The sequence below is a fragment of the Silene latifolia genome, chromosome 9, assembly GCF_048544455.1.
Source record: "Silene latifolia isolate original U9 population chromosome 9, ASM4854445v1, whole genome shotgun sequence".
NCBI classification, from domain to species: Eukaryota; Viridiplantae; Streptophyta; class Magnoliopsida; order Caryophyllales; family Caryophyllaceae; genus Silene; species Silene latifolia.
The window spans coordinates 158,192,882-158,210,082 of NC_133534.1; the positions used below are offsets into that span (position 1 = coordinate 158,192,882).

General features: G+C 39.7%; 2 long non-coding RNA genes across 2 annotated transcripts; both read left to right on the plus strand.

Moving 5' to 3' along the window:
• The first annotated feature begins 6,361 nt into the window (after window positions 1-6,361).
• LOC141598350 (uncharacterized) lies at window positions 6,362-8,202 on the plus strand. Its single transcript, XR_012523439.1, has 2 exons — window positions 6,362-6,436; window positions 8,040-8,202. It is a non-coding gene; the product is annotated as an uncharacterized LOC141598350 (long non-coding RNA).
• Window positions 8,203-13,535: 5,333 nt separating this feature from the next.
• On the plus strand, window positions 13,536-15,381 carry LOC141598352 (uncharacterized). The gene is made up of 2 exons (XR_012523440.1): window positions 13,536-13,608; window positions 15,219-15,381. It is a non-coding gene; the product is annotated as an uncharacterized LOC141598352 (long non-coding RNA).
• The last annotated feature ends 1,820 nt before the right edge of the window (window positions 15,382-17,201 follow it).

Consider the following 17,201-nt stretch of genomic DNA (forward strand, 5'->3'; position numbering starts at 1 on the left):
ATTAGCACATAAATTGTGGTCGAAGTGAATGTTAGATTAATTACATGTGAATGTCAAGTAAATAAATCATACATAATAAATACGAATATGAAATAAAGAAATAAATTACAATTGGTAAACTTGAATTTACGTCATAAACATGCCCAAAAGAGTTTTCGAAATAAAATAAAAGAATAAATGAAAATTAGAAAATTGGAAAAAAATAAGGAAATTGGAAATTGATTTAATTAGGAAAATTGGAAAATAAGGAAATTTGAAGAAAAGGAAAATAAGGAATATATGAAGAAAAGGAAAATTTGGGAAAATATGGAAATTTGGAAAATAAGGAAATTTATGGAAAATATGGAAAATATGGTGATAATAAGGAAAATGGTTAATTAAAATCCTAATTAGAAACCCTACGTAAAAACGAGAAGAGTTCAGAGGCAGAAACCACCTCAGAACAGGCGCAACATCTGCTGCGTCCTCTGGAAGAGGCGTAGCATTTCCTGTGTTTGTTCTTGAGTTGGGTTCTGACTGTAAAAGTCAGACTCGCGGTTTTTTCATGTTCGTTGGTTAATTTACATTGATTTATTGATTGGTAGCTCGAGTAGAAGTGATTAATTGATTTACATGCATCTGGGATCGTCATGAAGTGAAAGAAAACAATTTAAAACGAATTATTATAAGTTAGATATTATTTACGTTGTTGGAATTGATTTATTTACAAATTTGAAGTTAATGGTGGAAACAAAGGATTACAAATTGATGAAGAAAACAGATTTAAAACATGTATCAAAGACGAAATCAAGGGACTTGATATGAACGAATCGAGTCTCTAAAATCCGAGTCTGAATTTGTGACGAAAACCCACAAATATTAATTATAAGGGATTTAAGTCGAAAATTATTGAAATGGATTCATAGAAAACTAATTTGAAAATTATTAGGTGAAATAAGGGAAAGAACGACGAAAGAAAAATAAAAGACGAAAGGAACAAAAATCCGAGGAAGAAGAAGAAGTGCATCAACTGAAAGCAGCCCCTGGAAGAGGCGCAGCATCCTTTCCAGAAGGGGCATTAGTTGATGCGATTCTTCCCCACGTCAGATCTGTGTTACTTTCGTTAAAAAGGGTTTTAAAAGACGGTTTCGGGCATGCTTATGACATATATTCTTACATTAATTATAATACAGAAAATAAATTCATTAAATAAAATACATTAAATAAAATTGGGATTTTACACCCTCAGACTTACATGTTAGCGTCGCGAGATTTAACTAAATCGGTTTTTAGTGGTAACTCGACTCGATCTATAATGCAAATATGAAAGTGCCCTTGAAAAAGGATTTAAAAGCAAATTGAATTGATTAATTGATTATGGTGTAGTGGAGTTGGTCAAATTGGTCGGTCATGCAAAACGAGGCTGGTACTCGGAAGGATCCGAGCTTACGTGGTCGAAAGTTCAAGCACGTAGGCGCCAAAAAGCAAGAGCGTGGTCTTAGAATGCAAAGGGAGAAGAGAAGGGCGGACACTCGCGTGAGAAATATGTGAGACCGAAGGTCTCTATTTATACTAATCACACGAAGGAAATTAGGAAAGGAGAGAAAGATCCGGAAACAACCGACTTAGGTTAAACACGGAAACTTGGACAACAAGAAAGCCTGGAGAAAAGGCGCAGCAGGTGCTGCGTCCCTTGGAAGAGGCGCAGCACTTGCTGCGTCCTTTCCTCAGCGGGTTCCTCTTGCGCAAGAAAGAGCGTTTGACAACCCGTCGTATTTTAGGCATAACTTTCTCTACAAGACTCGGATTAAGGTGATTTCGGTGGCGTTGGAAAGCTAAAAGAAAGATCTAGAACTTTTGTGAAATAGGCCTAACCCAAAAAAGTCGTTATCACCTCGTAAAACGGTCCTAAAGATCGGGTTGTCATTTTAACTAAATGAAATGCACATTTTGTAATGTAAACTTTAACTTTAGCCCAAAGAAGTGACATGGGACTCAAAATGAGATATAATCTCAACATTTTATGACATACTAACCTTAGGTAGACAAGCACATTGCTTTTGACTCGGGATTTGACGGTTTTAGGAAATGAAGACGGTTTTTGACCCGGACTCCAAATGAACTCTAATTACTGCCAAAACGACTGTAATGACACCTAGATGACGACCATGAGCTAGACACAAGTGTTTGAGTTACCTTTTATTAACCTATTTATGAAACGTCATAAAATCGCGACATATGCTAGACATGCGGCCCAATCATCACTGAGTGTTTGGCGGGAGGTGCAGAAACGAGGTGTCTACACATATTTCATTGATGAATGTCATATTTCTTTTATCTAATTTTGAATTATGTAATTTTATCTTAGTATGGCCTTAGTTTAATCGATATTACCCGCAATGTAAGGGAATATTGATTCGGTTGTAATTTATTGTGATCTCGTATCACTTTTATTTTATTTATAAGATTTCATTTTACAAATGTATAATAGGAAGTACAATGTACATTTTATTATTTATTTATTTGTAATCCAGGAGTTTCCTAAAGACGGTGCCATTCGGAAAGGAGTTCTGATCAAGACGATGTCTATCCTTGGGAGGCGTGCCAAACGAAGATTCAAGGGACCAAAGGAGTTGGTTTCCGAATATGTAATAGAATATAAGATTTTATATTTTAGGAAAGGCCATACTAGGAAATTTGTTTTCATTATTTGCTTGCTTTATATGTTTGCATGCATTGCCAAATCGCCATAACTTCACATGCATATTTAATCGTTTTATCGACTATTGTCAATTATAATTATCGAGTATTCATCGACTTAATTCACTTAAAGACGATAGATGATAAATCAAAAAGACCTCTCACATATTTAAAATTGAGATTAGCCTTACTAAATAGTAGGACTCATGAATCCCTTTGACATTTGGGGTAGATTCGGTTCCCCGTGGTACTTTCATTTTTCATTAGTTAAGTGGGGTAATAAATAGTTATTACACGCGAAATTTGGTTGGACTTAACGGGACATAAAGACTAGTCTTATGTTCCGGGGCTATAGATGGAATTTATGAAATACATCGACCGAGAATTCTATGATAGAATCAATTAAAGGGAAGGTTTTTAAAAATCGTTTTAATCTTTTCTCTCGATTTATAATTTAAGTTTTTATAAAAGAAATCCGGAATTCGATTTTAAAACCCCTAAGTTAACCTTGACTTTCCATTACATATTCGTTCTTCTTTTTTGTTTTTTATTTTCCCTTTTTATTCGCATTTTGAGGCGTGCGTTCACCCATGGACGGTTCGGAAGGATGATACATGTCAGTCGACCCCAAATCATTTTGTGATTAAGGCTCTGTTGTTGTTGTTGTTGTTGTTGTTGTTGTTGTTGATGGGTTTTATCGGTTTCCCGTGCCCATGTTTGTATAAAATTGGATCTCAGAATCATTTATATAATTTAGGTGCGAGATCATTATATAAATGCATATTTTATTTAAAACCTTGTTAAAAATGTTTACAAGTAAAAATGATAAATGTTAATTGTTTCCTTCATTTCCTTTTTATAGTCAATTTCGATTAATTTCCAATGACAACTCCGATTTCGTCCGCTTCTACAAGTGGAACCGCTCCACCTCTCACCAATGCTTCTTGGCTCCGATCCTTCACGGATAGATGTAAACTTGAAAAGAATGGACTAACTTTGCCGATTGGGATGCGCAACTCCGCTTGGCCGCGGAAGGTGACGACAAGCTTCGTTACCTTACCGAAGCCACCCCACTACACGTACTACTAGGTCCACCGCCGCGGTTAGGGAGGCCTATGAGGCTTACCTAAAGGAATCGGTCGCGATCAAGAATGTCTTGATCTTCTCTATGGATGCGATCTCTAAAGGAGTGCTATTAAGATAGGCACCGCTTATGAGATCTACACCAAGCTTGTGACCATGTTTTCACAAGGACCTAGGATCATCCAATATGAGGCGGCCTCCGCATTCTTTGAGCTCAACATCAAAGAGGGTAAAAAAGTGAGCCCTCATGTACTCAAATTAATTGAGCATGTTGAAACTCTCAAATTGCAAAAGGTTAAAATTCCCGAACAACTCGTTATTGACCGAGTTCTCCATTCCTTGAATCGCATCAAAGCATTTGTACAGTTTAGGGTAAACTACAATATGGAAAACATGAAAACCTCTCTCCATTAATTTCACAACTTGCTTGTGCAAGCCGAGAGAGACATGGGTCTCAATGTGAGTGCCACTAAGGATGTGCTCAATATTAATGAAAAGAGCAAAGGGAAGTTCAAGAAAAGCACTAGGAAGGGTAAGAAACCCACTCCCAACAAGGGAAAAGGGAAAGCTATTGTGAATAGCTCTTCCAAGCCGAAAAAGGGCGCATCTTCCAAAGATAAATGTCACTATTTTTGTGGTACGGGCCATTGGAAGAGAAATTGCCCAAAGTATCTTGGAGATGTTAAAGTTGGACGTGTGACTCCAGTAGGTAATAAATTCTCTAATCTATTATGTTATTGATATAAATCTCAACTTTGGTATTTAGATATAAGTTGTGATTCTCACCCCCTTTAAATGTGATATGGGGCATGTGAGCAAAGACAAAGGCAAGGACAAGCAAGCTTGAGGATGATCTTCGACAAGGGATGCTAGAGTAGCCGCCCATAGTAGAAGACCTATGGAAGCTTGGATTTTTATTTTGTAGTGTCTTCTTAGTATTGTTGTATTTTAACTTGTTGTTTTAGAACTTCTTCTAATTTTCGTGTTCGACATGGAAATTTGTTTTATTCCATTTTTCAAGCAATTGTTGTATGGATTTTAATGACTTGGTTTTCAACCCAAGTCATTCGGTTATGAAATTTTTCTTTGTTCTAAAAACTTGTCAATATGCACCTTTCACATCAACAACATAAATTGATTTGACTTAAATTGATCATAAAAGAATTACAACGATTGGATCATTGTAATATGTTCATAAGCCATAAATTTGATTCCCTCTTATACTTTTATGACCGAATATCACATCTTATTTGAGATAAAAAAGAACGATTGAAAAGTCAAATAGAGTTGTTTGAACTCTAAGTAAAAAATTTTAGAAACCAATTGAGAACACCACTTATAAATAAGACTTGTAACTACTTATAAGACTCCATACGAGTTATGGGATGTCTTAAGACCCTAAAACTGTATAAGAGATGGATATGAGTCCAATCCTTTATCCTATAAAGGTTTGACCATCTTACTACTAGATGTCATTACAAGAGGGTCATCTATTAAGGTGATAATGTGCAACATTTACTCTTGAGAATAGTTTGTTGTTGGCATAGCTATCTTTTGATAAAATATGCGTATTTTCAAAAGATAGAGTGGGAGAAAATTAGCATCAAACTTAAGACTAGTGAGGAGACCAAAAGAAAGCTTGTTAGGAAAGCTTGTTAGATCAAACTCAAGACTAGTTCAAACTCAAGACTAGTGAGGAGACCAAAAGAAAGCTTCTTAGGTCAAACTCGAGACTAGTGAGGAGACCATAAGAAGGCTTGTTAGGTCAAATATCAAGACTAGTGAAGAGACCAAAAGAAAGTGATCTTTTATAAAGATTATAAAGTGGTTATATCGAGTAATTTCAAGTCAATTTACATAAGAGCCTAATGAACGAATGTGAAGTCTATGCATAAGAGTTGCATGGATAGACATCAGATTGTCCACAAAGCTGAGTCAAAGGGTAACTACGCTAAGATCCATATTATCGTTGCTACACCTCAAAGTGTAAATAATCAAGTCAGATGTTAAAACCAATTTCCAAATAAGTATTTAGAAAAGGGTGTGTATATTTGACATTAACACAATGTAACACCCCGCACTTTCCTTATATTTTTAAATAAACTTTTAAGCGATTTTTATTAAATAATTATTATTTAAAGCTTATTTTCATAAAATATAGCCGTAGCCGTGTAACGGTAATAATAGTGTAGATTTTAATAATATTATTCTCCGACTCGAGTTATAGTAGACTTGGGACGAAAATTCTAGTGGATACCGACTCATTTTGAGTTATTGGGCTTAACTTGACTCATGGGCCTTTTTCCCCTCTTTTCTCTACACAAAACCTCAACTAAACCCTCAAAACTTCATCTCCCTCACTTGTAATTTCTGAAATTTCCCAACAACCACCCCACCATTGTTGAACCTTCCCTTACTAACCCTAAGACCACCATATCTCACTCAATTCTTCACCAATCTCGTTCCTTTTCGCGTCATTCTCTTCCTTTTCTCATTTCCTTTCTTTCTAAGTAAGAAAGTTGTCATCTTTCTCTCTATTTCGAAATTATCATCTTTCAAGGATGTGAATTCTTGACTTAATATCTCTATTTTTGTGTTTAGGGGAGAACTTGGACAACCCGGAGGAGGATAGCTACATCATTGACGAGTCTTTAGAAGATTGAAGTGCAAAAAGGTAACGGTGATGGGTTACTCGACTTTTATGTTAGAATTGTGTGGTTTTATGTAGTTATAATCTCATATGAATGTTAAAAGTTGTATCTTTCATGATTGGTGCTAATTTGGATGTTGAATATCATGCTTGTTTGCAATTCTCACATGTTTGGATGAAAATCTCATGCTACATCTCTTGAATCCGAAATTACCCATTCACATGCTCAAATATGTTGTTTTTCCGAGTTAGAATCATGCTAGGATACGTAAACAATTGATGGGAAACGATTTTTGTTGGTTTCAAATGGTTTGGAAGTGTTTTGCATTGAACCCGTGCGTTTGTAGTCCCAGCCGGGTGACCGGCGGCCGGTCTTGGCCGACCGGCCGGGAGATCCCCTGTAAATTTTGAGCACATTTTAGAAAGGTCAGTAGTCCCAGTAGGGTGATCGGGCCAGTCTCTTGTCTACCACCGACCGGCTGGGAGTTTCTGTAAGTTTTGGACAAATTTTAGTATGTCTCAGTAGTCCCAGTAGGGTGATCGTGGCCGGCCATCTTGACCGGGGGAGTACATCAAGATTTTAGGTGATTTTGAGTTTTGGGCGTATTCCCACCGGGACTGGTAGAATGGTGACCTACTGGGAGTACATTGAAGGTTTTATGTGTTTTTGGAAATTTGGTCGTATTCCCACTAGGGTGACCAAAGAATGGGTGACCTACCGGGAGTGCACTCAAGGTTTTATGAGAGTTTTGAAATTTGGTCGTAGTCCCACCAGGGTGACCGGCGGGTTTTCTTGACCGGCTGGGAGTGCACTGTAAGTTTTATTAAATTTCTGATTTTGGCTTGTTGTCCCAGCCGGTGGCCCGGCGGCCGGTACACCACCCGGCTGGGAGCCCCCTGTTTGCTCCATTTCACTTGTGACTTCTAATAATGATTAATTTATGCATGTATCTTTTTCCCTATCGATAATTGGTTACCTTGAGACTTATTCATGTTATGATATTGCAAAATCATGGACATCCCCTTTTGACCCATGTGTGACGATTTACATTGCATGACGACTTGACAATACCTTATTAGCCTTTTCGGACCTTTGGATACGAGTGCGTACCATGTTTCCGGATTAGGATACCCTTCCGCCTTTCTTCGGACCTTTGGATACGAGTGCGTGCCATGTTTCCGATTAGAGGTTACTCGACCTTTGGATACGAGTGCGTGCCATGTTTCGAGTCTTGGATACGATTTGGTATCGTTTGTCGAATCGGGTGTCGTCCATCCCGAGAGTCTGGATCCAGGTTTAGACTAGGACCGTATTATGATCGTCGTCCTACCAAGAGGTTGGGGTCTAGGTTGTCCGTCTTGTCCGTCTGTTCTTTGTATTTGTCTCACATTTGAGTCGAGTTGGTGTGTGACAGTTGGACCTAATAATTCTTCTCTCATTTATGCGTAACTACTCTTATTGCATTTTGTATACTAATCATGATCCTCTCGTCACCGTAAGTATGTTACTCTCATGCTTGTTTATTTAATTAAATTCTTAATTACTTGTATTTTGACATATTGTGGCTGGGAGAACCCTGAGTTACTCCCCACTGACTGTGGCTTTCATATTTATTATGAATGACAGGTTGGTGATGAAGCTTAAGTGGGCAAGACCGTGTGAGCTAGCGAGTTCTTACCTCGGACCTTATTAGTTATTACATAATAGACTCACCTACTCTTGAACTTATGTTAATTCGTGGGATATCTTTTCCCCAATAAATAGACTTGTGTTGTAAACTTAAACTTAACTATCTAGACTTGTTTATCGTATTGGTGATACCTCGCGTTGGACTTCATTAGAAGTCTTAAAAGTTTTAAAAATCTCGTGTTTCCGCCACGATTTACTAGTCACATTTAGTTACCTCAACGAGGGGTGTCACAGTTGGTATCAGAGCATGAATTGCTCCCGACGCACACACGTGTACCCCAACTTAAAATTCTCACTTGACCTTGAATAATGAATGAGAGATGGGTAGAATTAAGGACCTAAGTTGGTAGCCTTTTTGTGTATGTTTTGTGTTAGGTTCTAACTTGTTTGCTCTTGTGCAAGATGGCACGACCAACCCAAGTGGAAAATGCTATCATGCAAGCCCTCACTCAAGTACTTGCTAATCAACAAAATGCTCAACCCGCTCCCCTTGCACCCGAAGCTAACCGTCAAGGAAGTTATGCTTGGATTGCAAGTCAACTAGCAAGAAACAAGGCTAAGACCTATGGTGGTGAAGTGGATCCCGTTGCTCTCTCGGAGTGGTTTCGTGATATGGAGAAGAACTTCTCTCTCTTTGATGCCCGAGAGGAGGACAAGGTGAGGTTAGCCTCTCACTTTCTTGTGAAGGAAGCCGATAGGTGGTGGACTTTGACCGGTCCTACCGCTACTCAAGACCCCAACTTTGATTGGAACCGCTTCAAGTCACTTGTGGAGACTCGCTTCTACCCTAAGGAGCTCAAGCAACAAAGATTGAAGGAATTCATGGAATTCAAGCAAGGGAAGCTATCAATTCAAGCCTACACCGACAAGTTTAATGAACTTGCTCATTATGCCTCCAAGTTCGTGAAAGATGAAGAGGATCGTGTCTACTTCTACAAGAACAAGTTGAACCCTAAGGTGGAAAGTATGGTGAGAAGAAGCTCAACTACCTTTGTGGAAGTTTATGATGATGCTATTTGGGCCGAAAGCTCTTTGAAGGCCATTGAAGAAGATTCCAAAATCCACTCCTCTTCTCATTCTTATCGTTCTAACTTTCATGGCAAGAGACCATTTGTGCCTTCTACTCCAAACTATGCCAACAAGAGGAGGTTTGTACCAAGGATACAAGATCATGGAGGACAAGAACCAAGGGTACAAGAACTAAGAGATCAAGAACCAAGAGGACAAGTTCACACCTCAACTAATAGGCTTGGGAAAGATCGTAAGTGCTACCATTGTAGACAAGCCCCACACCCCGGAGTTGGATGCTATGGCAAGCCCTTGACTTGCTTTCATTGTAAGAAGCCCGGACACCGTATAGCCGATTGCCCCGAGAAGAAGGATGCTCCTACTCCAAATGCTAAGCCAAGAGGAACTATCTTTGTCATGAGTCGAGCCGAAGCCGCCGCTCATCCCGATATCATTACGGGTATGTTCTCAATTTTTGATCAACCTTGCCTCATTTTATTTGATACCGGCGCATCTTTATCCTTTATATCTTCCAAGTTTTCGGAAAAATTAGCCCTTGAACCAATTCCTAGTGAGGAAACTTCTATATCCTTACCTTCCGGAGAAATGTTCTCTTGTTTCCTCACTTTCTCCGACATTCCTATCTCTATTTCGGGAACCTTGTTCCCCGCTAACCTACTTCGTTTTCCCCTTGAGGAATTCGATGTAATCTTGGGTATGGATTGGTTGTCAAAGTATGATGCAACATTCGAGTGTAGAGACCAAAAGATTCGCCTCAAGAGTCCGCAGGGCACTCGTGTGTCCTATAGAGGAGTCCGTTCCCAAGAAGGTGTGAAGTTGATTTCCGCTTTGAAGTTGATGAGTATGAGGAGGAAAGGTTACCAAATCTTTCTTTGTGTGGTGACTTCTACCTCCCCTTCCTTACCGAAGATCGAAGAAGTGCCCGTGGTTTGTGAGTTCGCCGATGTCTTTCCCGAAGAGTTGCCCGGGATTCCTCCCGAGCGTGATGTTGAGTTCTCGATCGACCTTGTACCCGGAACCGGTCCGATTGCTAAAGCCCCGTACCGTATGGCGCCAACCGAATTGAAGGAGTTGAGAAAGCAACTTGATGAGATGATTGAGAAAGGATTCATTAGACCTAGTGCCTCGCCTTGGGGTGCTCCCGTTCTCTTTGTGAAGAAGAAAGATGGATCCATGAGACTTTGCATTGACTACCGTGAGCTTAACCGTGTTACCATCAAGAACAAGTATCCTCTACCAAGAATTGAAGATTTGTTTGATCAACTCAAAGGTGCTTCTACTTTCTCCAAGATTGATTTGAGATCCGGTTATCACCAAATCCCCGTTCGTGAGTCCGATATCCCTAAGACCGCCTTTAGCACGAGATATGGACATTTCGAGTTTAAGGTGATGCCCTTTGGTTTAACCAATGCCCCTTCTATCTTCATGGACCAAATGAACCGGACTTTCTGCGAGTTCTTAGACAAGTGTGTTGTGGTCTTCATTGATGATATCCTCATCTTTTCCAAGTCCGAGGAAGAGCATGCCGATCACCTCCGTATCATTTTGGGAATCCTCCGTCGTCAAAAGTGGTTTGCCAAATTCTCCAAGTGTGAATTTTGGTTGTCTAAGGTGTCTTTTCTAGGCCATGTGATATCTAAGGATGGTGTCATGGTAGACCCTTCGAAGATTGAAGCCGTGATTGAGTGGAAGAGTCCAACCGATGTTGGTGAGATCCGTAGTTTCTTGGGTTTGGCGGGTTACTACCGTCGCTTTGTGAAAGATTTTTCCAAGCTTGCTAGACCGATGACTCAACTTTTGAAGAAGGAGACCAAGTTTGTGTGGACCGAAGCTTGTGAAAGTGCATTCCAAGAGTTGAAGAAGAGGTTGACTACCGCCCCCGTGTTGACCTTGCCCGAGGATGGAGTCGACTTTGATGTGTTTTGTGATGCTTCTAAGATGGGTTTGGGTTGTGTTCTCATGCAAAATAGAAGAGTTGTTGCCTATGCTTCGCGACAATTGAGAGTTCATGAGGTGAACTATCCCACTCATGATTTGGAGTTAGCCGCCATTGTTCATGCCTTGAAGATGTGGAGACACTACCTCATTGGAGTCCATTGCCGTATCTACTCCGACCACAAGAGTTTGAGGTACATCTTCACCCAAAAGGATTTGAATATGAGACAACGACGATGGTTGGAATTGGTGAATGATTACGACATGGAGTTGTTGTATCATGAAGGTAAGGCAAATGTGGTTGCCGATGCCCTTAGTAGGAAGTCTACTCATCCCTTGAGTGCTATCCGTGTGCTCCCCGATGACCTTTGTGCCGAGTTTCGTAAGTTAGGTTTGCAACTTGTGGAGAGTGGTTTTGATTATCTTGGTGCTATAGTTGCCGAACCCGTTCTTCACCGTGAGATTCTAGATAGCCTTGTGGACGACGCTACATTTAAAAGTTTTCAAGCCAAGCTTCTTGAAGGGAAAGAAAAGGATTGTGAGATTGATGCTAGAGGTTACCTCCGTTACCGAGGACGCATGTATGTGCCCGATGCCGTTGACTTGAGGAAGAGAGTTCTAGATGAAGCTCATCTATCCCCTTATTCGATTCACCCCGGAGGAGACAAGATGTATAAAGATTTGAAGTTTCAGTTTTGGTGGCCTAACATGAAGAATGACATTGTGTCATATGTTGGAAGATGTCTTACTTGTCAACAAGTGAAGATTGAGCATAAGAGACCCGGTGGTTTGCTACAACCATTGGATGTTCCTTTATGGAAGTGGGAGTCCATTTCCATGGATTTTGTGATGGCTTTGCCTAAGACCGTTGGTGGAAAGGATGCCGTATGGGTTGTTGTGGATAGGTTGACCAAGTGTGCTAGGTTCATTCCTATCAAAGAGACTTGGAGTTTAGACCGTCTTGCTAGTGCTTATGTTGAAGAGATCGTTCGTTACCATGGTGTTCCTAAGGAGATCGTTTCGGATCGTGACCCGAGGTTTTGTTCAAGATTTTGGAAAGCTTTGCAAGATGCTATGGGTAGTAAGTTGTTGATGAGTACCGCTTTTCATGCCGCTACCGATGGACAATCCGAGAGGACAATTCAAACTCTAGAAGACTTGTTGCGTGCTTGTGCCCTTGATTTTCATTCTAGTTGGGAGAAGAGCTTACCTTTGGTGGAATTTTCTTACAACAATAGTTATCATGCTTCTATCAAGATGGCCCCTTATGAAGCCCTTTATGGAAGGAAATGCCGTAGTCCAATTTGTTGGGACCAAGCAAGTGATGTTCGTGATCTAGGACCCGACAAGTTAGCCGAGACGATTGATCAAGTGAAGCTCATCCGTGAAAGAATGAAAGCCGCCCAAGATCGCCAGAAATCCTATGCCGATGTTCGCCGTCGACCCTTGGAATTTGAAGTTAGAGATAAAGTGTTCTTGAAAGTGTCCCCGATGAAAGGAGTAAAGAGATTTGGAGTCAAAGGGAAGTTGAGTCCAAAGTACATTGGACCTTATGAAGTGATCAAGAGGATTGGTGCCGTGGCTTATAAGTTGGATTTGCCCCCGAGTTTGGGTAAAGTTCATGATGTCTTTCATGTTTCTCAGCTTAGGAAATACATTAGCGACCCTAGTCATGTGTTGCAAAATGAGATTCCCGAGCTTGAGCCTAGTCTTTCCTTCGAGGAGAGACCGATTAAGATTTTGGATAAGAAGGAGAAGAAGCTAAGGAGCAAAGTGGTGCCCTTGGTGAAGGTTTTGTGGAAGTGTGGTGATGTAGAAGAAGAGACTTGGGAGCCGGAAGCTTCCATGCGTGTCAAGTACCCTAGTTTGTTTTCTTAAGGTAATACCTTTTCGTTTCAAGTTTCGAGGGCGAAACTTTTTAAAAGGTGGGATGATTGTAACACCCCGCACTTTCCTTATATTTTTAAATAAACTTTTAAGCGATTTTTATTAAATAATTATTATTTAAAGCTTATTTTCATAAAATATAGCCGTAGCCGTGTAACGGTAATAATAGTGTAGATTTTAATAATATTATTCTCCGACTCGAGTTATAGTAGACTTGGGACGAAAATTCTAGTGGATACCGACTCATTTTGAGTTATTGGGCTTAACTTGACTCATGGGCCTTTTTCCCCTCTTTTCTCTACACAAAACCTCAACTAAACCCTCAAAACTTCATCTCCCTCACTTGTAATTTCTGAAATTTCCCAACAACCACCCCACCATTGTTGAACCTTCCCTTACTAACCCTAAGACCACCATATCTCACTCAATTCTTCACCAATCTCGTTCCTTTTCGCGTCATTCTCTTCCTTTTCTCATTTCCTTTCTTTCTAAGTAAGAAAGTTGTCATCTTTCTCTCTATTTCGAAATTATCATCTTTCAAGGATGTGAATTCTTGACTTAATATCTTTATTTTTGTGTTTAGGGAGAACTTGGACAACCCGGAGGAGGATAGCTACATCATTGACGAGTCTTTAGAAGATTGAAGTGCAAAAAGGTAACGGTGATGGGTTACTCGACTTTTATGTTAGAATTGTGTGGTTTTATGTAGTTATAATCTCATATGAATGTTAAAAGTTGTATCTTTCATGATTGGTGCTAATTTGGATGTTGAATATCATGCTTGTTTGCAATTCTCACATGTTTGGATGAAAATCTCATGCTACATCTCTTGAATCCGAAATTACCCATTCACATGCTCAAATATGTTGTTTTTCCGAGTTAGAATCATGCTAGGATACGTAAACAATTGATGGGAAACGATTTTTGTTGGTTTCAAATGGTTTGGAAGTGTTTTGCATTGAACCCGTGCGTTTGTAGTCCCAAATGTAGGGTGACCGGCTGGCCCATCACCGACCGGCCGGGAGATCCTCGTAAATTTTGAGCACATTTTAGAAAGGTCAGTAGTCCCACCGGTGATCGGCGGCAGGTCTTCTACTGACCGGGCTGGGAGTTTCTGTAAGTTTTGGACAAATTTTAGTATGTCTCAGTAGTCCCACTGGGTGATCGTGCGGCACGGCCTTGACCTACTGGGAGTACACTGAAGATTTTAGGTGATTTTGAGTTTTGGGCGTATTCCCAGTAGGGTGACCGGCAATGGTGACCTACTGGGAGTACATTGAAGGTTTTATGTGTTTTTGGAAATTTGGTCGTATTCCCAGTAGGGTGAGGACTGGCAATGGGTGACCTACTGGGAGTGCATCAAGGTTTTATGAGAGTTTTGAAATTTGGTCGTAGTCCCACTAGGGTGACCGGCGGCGGTTTCTTGGCCATCGACCGGCTGGGAGTGCACCGTAAAGTTTTATTAAATTTCTGATTTTGGCTTGTTGTCCCAGCCGGTGGCCCGGCGGCCGGTACACCACCCGGCTGGGAGCCCCCTGTTTGCTCCATTTCACTTGTGACTTCTAATAATGATTAATTTATGCATGTATCTTTTTCCCTATCGATAATTGGTTACCTTGAGACTTATTCATGTTATGATATTGCAAAATCATGGACATCCCCTTTTGACCCATGTGTGACGATTTACATTGCATGACGACTTGACAATACCTTATTAGCCTTTTCGGACCTTTGGATACGAGTGCGTACCATGTTTCCGGATTAGGATACCCTTCCGTCTTTCTTCGGACCTTTGGATACGAGTGCGTGCCATGTTTCCGATTAGAGGTTACTCGACCTTTGGATACGAGTGCGTGCCATGTTTCGAGTCTTGGATACGATTTGGTATCGTTTGTCGAATCGGGTGTCGTCCATCCCGAGAGTCTGATCCGTGGTTTAGACTAGGACCGTATTATGATCGTCGTCCTACCAAGAGGTTGGGGTCTAGGTTGTCCGTCTTGTCCGTCTGTTCTTTGTATTTGTCTCACATTTGAGTCGAGTTGGTGTGTGACAGTTGGACCTAATAATTCTTCTCTCATTTATGCGTAACTACTCTTATTGCATTTTGTATACTAATCATGATCCTCTCGTCACCGTAAGTATGTTACTCTCATGCTTGTTTATTTAATTAAATTCTTAATTACTTGTATTTTGACATATTGTGGCTGGGAGAACCCTGAGTTACTCCCCACTGACTGTGGCTTTCATATTTATTATGAATGACAGGTTGGTGATGAAGCTTAAGTGGGCAAGACCGTGTGAGCTAGCGAGTTCTTACCTCGGACCTTATTAGTTATTACATAATAGACTCACCTACTCTTGAACTTATGTTAATTCGTGGGATATCTTTTCCCCAATAAATAGACTTGTGTTGTAAACTTAAACTTAACTATCTAGACTTGTTTATCGTATTGGTGATACCTCGCGTTGGACTTCATTAGAAGTCTTAAAAGTTTTAAAAATCTCGTGTTTCCGCCACGATTTACTAGTCACATTTAGTTACCTCAACGAGGGGTGTCACACACAAGGTTTTAATCAACACTTAGAAATTGCAATGATCATCTCAAGATTATGTGATAAGAAAATGGTTTTAAGTAGGAGTCAATATTGTCATGTTTAGACATGGAGATTAGTGGGAGAAATTGTCTTTCATATTAATATCATTGAGGATGACATGTTAACACTACCGTTGATGAAGGAGTGTTCTTGTTTTCAATTCACGATGAAAGAAGACATGTTGCATTTTAAGATTATATAGGGAATTTTAGTTGGCACATAGATAAGTATCTTATGCTGATAAGATTTATTATCGGTTTAATATCAACAAAGGTTGAGGAGGTTATTCATTTAGATGGAAGTGGAATTACTATGATAGAGCCACAGTCATTCACTTAACCCCATGAGTTGTTGATCATATGAAATCGATTCCTAATCTTTCCGCCATTAGAACTATCATGTATGCCAATGTTTGCACATGTCATGATGAATCATATGCTTGGAACATAATGAGTCAATGACAAGTTATTTTGTATAAAAGTCATTTGAAAGCCTTTAAGAACACCCACTATAATTCCTGAGAAGAAATAAGGATCCGTTCTTATGTTTGGAAGACATACTAAGTTGTGTGTTGAAGGGTTGCACGAATATTAGTTTCCAAACCTATAAGGATTTAACGATATCCTAGGCTAATTTTATTGACTTAGGAGTAAGTGACTAGAAAAATGTTTTAGTATCAATCATTGTAAATTCTACAAATGGAATCTGAGTACGTTGTGATATGGTGATTAATAAAGGAACTATGGGTAGATCCTTTCGCCATGTATTTTATCACAAGTTATATGATAACAGTGGGAGCATTTTACAAGTTAAAGGGCGCAAGTCTAAGAAGAAATCTAGACATGTACTCAGAGAAATTCATGACATTAGAACTGACATTAAATAAGGAAAGAACAATTCATTAAGTTGGATCAAATGGATACATGGTATAATCCACTAACCAAGCTTCTATTGCATCTTGACAAGTGTAAAAGGTACACTGTAGATTATAAGATATAAAGTAGTAATATAGTATTGACTGTTCATATATGATAATCGCATTTATCATTTGAGTTTCTTAAAACTCATCTGTTACCTTGTTATATCCAAATAGGTTGTTGAGACGACTTTGAACCCTGTTGAAGTGAACTGGATTAACATAGTAATTGCCCCTGGTCACTCTTATGAGGTGACGTCTCTAAGTGACTAGATTGTGAGTCGATTGATGACAAGTTCAAGTGTCATAGAGTCATGAGTGATGACTAGTCGATCACATAGGCAGACTGTAAGAGACACTTTGTCGGGCTGTGACCTCTTATAGAGTTCTGGTAATTCATAAAGCTTGGTCGTGGCAAGAACTACTATAGTATTCTTTTGAGTAATTTCTTTGACTAAAGACTATTCGCCCAAGTTGGCATAGTTTCTGAGTGACTTTAAATCATGCTCTAAGATTTTCGTAAATGAGGTTTAATGGGCATCTTTTGGGTCATGATGAGCTATGGCTAAACAAAGGGAATAGTGCGATAGGAATTGTACATCCTCTTGTTAGGGTTATTTGAAAATCTCAGGGCCACTCGAGGAGTAGTGAACTGAAAATGCGTGGCCACGCTCGGAAGGTATCTACGGTAGATGATTCCGGTCATACAGTTACTCTCCAGATCTAGGAAACCACTC